Here is a 6000-nt window from a genome sequence, read left to right as displayed (position 1 = left end):
TAGACAACAAATCTGTGCTGACTTCTGCAGCAGGGACAGTACTATTCACCACATATTAAATCTTCTCCATGTCTTTTTCTCCTTGCACAGTTAGGTGTAGTGATAAGGCTCGTTACGACCAATGAAATATGAATGGAAGTTACATGTATCACTTCCAAGTTGGAACCATGAAAAGAAATTCATAAATCTTGAGCCTTTCTCCCATGACATAGCCCAGAGGAGATTATGAAGGCCACATCCTACAACTAGATATTCAAGCCTCCTTCAGCCCTGGCCCCTAAGTGACTGTGTGGAGAAGCATCCCCTGCTTTCACTCACAGTACATGAGCAAAGAGAGGAAATAGACTGTCGTGTTAAGTCACTGAAATTAGGGGGTGTTTGTTACTCAGCATATCCTAGTCTCTTCTGACTAATACATGTGTCAACTTTATGCAAATATCTCTGTGGATGCAGAGAGTGTGATGGTCCTACTACTCTCAGATTTTCAGCCAATGCCATATAAAAACTTCATACAACAACAGGCACATAAGGGAGAAATTATTCAGCAAGGAGTGGAAGAAAGGAATAATTGACAAGATACTTTAGCTGTCTCGAAGCACAAGTGGAATTCTGTCAGCAGACAAGGGACAGAAATTACTTTTCTGGAAAAGAAATGGCATTGCAAGTACATGGAGACTTGCAATACCAGGTAGCAAGAAGTTGAAAGACTCCACCATTGAATTTCCATTCATAGTATACCAAGTTTCTTATATGATTGGATCTAGATTACCAAAACACAGTCGAGAGGGCCAATGAGTAAAATGGGAGGAAAACCCACAATAAAATAAAGATAGAAATTATTAAAGAGCTGAATCAATTTTAAAAGTACAGGAAAACTGAAAACATACATTTTATCATATGAAAATCTAGAAATTGAAAGTGGGATTTGAGTGTGGTGGCTACACAAGCTGACTCAAAGGTTTGCTGTTAGCAGAGGATGTAACAATGTCAGTGGCAATAGCGGCTTTGCCTGTAGAAGTAACAGAGCCCAACAGTAACTGAGCACTGATCTGTATGCCTGCATGTCATAAGAGGCATTATTATTTAGTTTATTTAACAAGCTATATGCCAACCATTGTTCTAATTATCTTACAAATCACTGCCATTCAATCTTCATAAAAACTCTAAGAGGAGTTATTATTATTATTACTTTTATCCCTCTTTTGCAGATGAAGAAACTATGACACAGAGAGGTTAAGTAACTTACCGAAGGTCACACAGCTCGGAAATAACAGAGCAGATCCCAGGCAGTTTAACTCCAGACTTCATGCTGTCTTGAGAATGCTGTTTTATGGTTTCATTAAATCCTAACCATCAACCTGAGATAGGTGTTTCATTGTTGTTGCTATTGTTATTCTCCCATTCTACAAGTGAAAACATAGGTTCAAAGAGCAGTGCTTTTGCCAGTCTACCATGGCTTCTTTATGTCAGAGCCCAGCGACAAGCCAGACCTACAGACTGCAGGGCCCATGCCTTTATATGGCTTTCCAAGTGGGTTTTTGGTTTTGTGGGTCTCTGATCAAGTCACACAAATCCGCATGGTCCTAAATCTACATCTAAAAAGCTCTGCTTACTAAAGTGACAGTTTCAGTTCATAAAAATCTGTGAATCGACAAATGGCCATTGAACACCTACTGTACACAAGACATAAGTGAGAAGAGTACCAGGTTATGTAATAAGCTGCCCCTGACTCAAGGATCTTACACTCAGCTGGAAGCAAGTCATACTCTCTAACACAGTACAACAAAGCCGGTCGTACACAGCCGTGGATAATAGATAGCGAGGAATTGTAGAAACTTCAGAAAGGGCTTTGGGATGAGAACAAGGAGACTGCATCTGGCCATGGTCAATGGGAAGGATTTTCATGGATGGAGAGGAGCTCATGGGGTCACCTTGTCTCTGAATCCAAGGCAGAGGAGGAAAAGGCCAGGCTTGGCTGAAATGGTGGGACATACGAAGGGTGATGGGTGAAGGTCCAAGCTAAGGAATAGCACTCTGCTCTGTGATAACCAGGTCAGTCTCTAAGGACACAGAACCTTAACCCAATGTGACTTGGTGTAGACACGAGTAAGAGGTCACCAACGCGGTCTACAGCCTGGATGGAGAATTCATACAGCATCAGTGAGTTGGCCACCGAGTGGCTTATTTGTGAATAACCAGCAGGCTGGTTTTAAGGAACAAGAGAGAAACCAAGTCAAAGAGCAGAGGAAAGGCTTTAGGGGGAGAGGAGTAAGCAAAGACAAAGAAAGAACTCAGAGCTGAAACAAAGCCCAGGTTGTATCTGCTCACCATCAACCTAACCAAAATGTAACCTTACAAGAAAGTCGCTCTCAAAATGCAAGTTAGTGTTATTGAATTGCTCCATTGCCATCACGACTGTTTTCATTTTTCAGCACGTGTGTGGTCGTCTCCACGTTGAAGGATTATTCACAGCCAGGGAAAACACCCCCACAATCACTTTCTAGGGCATCTGTGCCCTCGTGGAGGCTGCCACAGTGTTTTCATTGAATTGGATTGAATTTCAATGGAAAGGGTAGAAGTCGTGCATTTTCAAGAACTAATAATTCTGTAATTTTGTAGGTAGGGCGTGCCTTTTTGGCACAAATAGGCAGAAGGCATCTGCATTTCTCAACAGCAGGCGTTCTCATTTGGAACAAGCCCAGGACTATCAAAAGTGCACGCTGTTTCTTTCTGAATCCCTCAGAGGACCCTGGAGGAAACGTGCCTAGAGAGGGTTCTGCTTGACGGGAGGGGCCCCAGGCAGGTTTGCCAGATGGAGGGCCTGTGAGAGAAGCCAGGAGATGGTGGTCCAGGCTCACTGAGCTTGGGGTTTCCTGGTCAGTTTCTCAGTGATGTCTACATATTTCATTCCTGGGTCATTTCTTTCGACTGCATCCACCCACTGTCCTAGAGTTGGCCACAGAGAGGGAGGGCTGAAATACTGGGCCTGTGCCTGGCACCTGGGCTCCTGAGAACCTTGGACAGAAGGTCCCAACGCAGCATCATACAGCAGAAAGAGCGCTAGGCCTTAAGGAGACAAGAATTCCGGTCTGGCTTCTGCATTCCTGGCCCCCTGGGGCCTAGAGTCAGTCATTTCACCTTTTTGTACCTCAGTTTCTTTCGCTGTGAGATGTCCAGGAACCTTCACAGCACTGACATCCTGGGACTTAGGGGCTCTTTGCCTGCATTCAGGTCTCCCCACAGTAAGACCACAGTTTACCTGCCCCTCACTCCAGCACCATGTGGAGGCCCTCCCCCTCCCTGACCCCACCCCTGGATTTGTTTCACTGACTGTCTCCTTTTGCCACAAACTCCTGCTGTAGCTTCTAACTTTGAGGCAAATTCCCTTCTGCCTCCTTAAAGCCAACTTTCACTTCAAGTCCTCTGCTAGCCAGAAATCAGCACAGGGGCCAGCAGGGAGGGGAGAGTCCCACCGGCTGATGGCCCGTAAGTGCTGTCTTACAGTGTGGCGTCCCAGTGCCCAGGGACAAACTTGGCACATGGTACTTGTGGATTCATGTAGATCTACTCTCCAGGGCAGTGTCTATTAGATGTGTTGGGTTCTGGACACGCGTGAGGATCTAATGAAAGCTACGGGGGAGCTTCTTCCCAGAAAGATACACATGCAAACCTGGTGAGGCTAGCCAGGCAGGCCCAAACATGATGTCCAAAGAGCTTGGTTGACCATTATAGGATTCAGACCATTCTCATCACCAGAAACCCAAAGTCTAAACTTCAAGTCGGTGCAGAAGCCAGAAATGTGTGTCCTATCATGGCTACCTATTGTGTTTTTGTTTTTTGTGGGGTTTTTTTTTGGGGGGGTTTTTTTTTGGCCTGCTTCCCTTTCTTTGGGGAATTGCTCTTTCCCTGCTCAGCGGGATTCTGATGGGGCTGTCAGTCATGTGACTTCACCTTTCCAGCTGTGGGAGGCAAGGAAAGGTTGGCTAATGCTGGGAATAATGATGGATCCAGGAGATCCAAGTTGGGCCAGGTGGGCTAGCTTTAGGGGATCGATATAGATGAGGTGAAGAGAGAACCACTTTCTTTTCTCTGGGATTACCATTAGTTGAAATGATATAAGTGGGATCCATCAAAAATGGTCTTTGCTGCCATGGGGGGAAAGAGTGAGTCTAAGCATGACGCCAACACAGAAGAAAAGCAGAGCGAAAAGATGGACGGACAATCTTCCTAATCTAATTTGCTCTCCCAATGCAGCCATGATTTCTCAGTTTTATGAACTGATCATTTCCCATCATCATCATCATCATCATCATCATCATCATCATCATCACTATAATTACTGTTTGTTTAAACTAATTTGAGTCGCTGTTTCTTGCAACCAAAAGAGCCCTGCCTGATAGAAAAGCTCTAACCACACTTGGCAGACAGTGCTTGCCTGGAGGGGCTGGGATACTCTCATGATAACTACAAAGATAAAAAGCAGGCAGAAGTCTGGTTTCACAGCATGACACAACCAGAAGCAGAAGAAGAGCTATGATTCAGGGGCCATGTCTCAGACTTTTGCTTTGCGACAGCATGTAGGCTAGAGAGGGGACTGAGCCTGAGGGGAGCCCACAACCATGGTGGAACCTAAAGGTCTAACCCAATAGTAAAAACAACAGTCACTGATTGACAGGCATTGAACCTGGAGTTTTCCATGCACCATCTCATTTAGTCATTGCCATAAAACTTTAAAGTATTATATACAGGTTTCTGATATATACTATGTGTGTTATATAAATCATATATATGATATCACATATACATTACATATATATGGCTAACACCCTTCACTTCCCTTAAGCCTTGGGGCCAGGGAGGCGAGGTGGCAAGGTGGAGATACCTGGTTCAGCCCCGGAAGCCATCTGCGTCCTCAATGGCAGCCCATGGGTGGACTCAGCCATGAAGCACCCTGGACCGAAGAGAGGGCAGAGCGAGGGGAGGGGCAGCGACGACAGGCAGTGTTTCTCCTTCCATCTCACTCTCTGCCAGTCCCCAGGTCAGCCACAGAGGGACACAGCAGCCACCTCGGTGCTGCCCTCAGAAAGCTTACAACCTAGTCTGTGTGGTCTTCAAGCCCAAGCAATCGTATCGTATCTTTTAAATTGTTGTCTTGAATAATTTCTTAAATTTTTCATGGTGTGTCTGGTATAGAGGGAATTTTACTCCTTGCTCTGCTGCTAACTCTTTGACCCCACATACTTCTCATCACTCTGACAAATTAAGAAGGCCTGGAGGGCTGAAGTCCTGTGTGGGGCCTGCCCCGGTGTCCCCCAAATGGCACGCAACACTTGGGAGGTATTCAGTAAGTGTGTGCTGGAAGAATACATAGCATGCAAGAAGATACTAGTTTTTTCCCTCTATTGTAAAAATAAGGCAGGAAAAAAGCATTTATTGTACTAAATTATTTGTAGCATGAATTTTACTCTAAAGAAATCAACAGACCCCTATTACTGTAGGCCTATGGCCAGGTCTTTAAAATATTTTTGTTATAGAAGTATTTTTCTAACTACATTTTCTATAATAAGATTTGACCTTAATTTGTTCTTTTACCATAATTCAAGTCAACCAATTATACATAGGAGGAACCAATCAAACGGAGCTCAAGAAATTGAGACCACGTACTCTGAAACTGCATTCTTAGATATTAATATATGCTACACACACACACACACACACACACACACACATACACACATACACACAGTTAGAGGTGTGGGAGAACCCTAGAGACAAATGTACTACTTTTCCCATGGTAATTCACAATGTGCCTTAACATATGAAGTCCCAAAGTTGAGAACCTGGTGTAACTTTCGTCACTCAGCATTTCTCAACTCATTTGAGCAAAACATCAATGAACACACGGATGAATCAAGTTCTGCAGGTAGAACGCCAGTTTGGGAAACTGATCTGGCATATTCTCCTCAGAGTGACAGTGAAACCAAAGATAATGTAGGACAG

The sequence above is a fragment of the Rhinolophus sinicus genome, chromosome 1 (genome assembly GCF_057876585.1).
Source record: "Rhinolophus sinicus isolate RSI-liver-muscle chromosome 1, RSI-T2T, whole genome shotgun sequence".
In the NCBI taxonomy this organism is placed as follows: domain Eukaryota; kingdom Metazoa; phylum Chordata; class Mammalia; order Chiroptera; family Rhinolophidae; genus Rhinolophus; species Rhinolophus sinicus.
Note: the sequence above shows the minus strand (reverse complement) of the source record.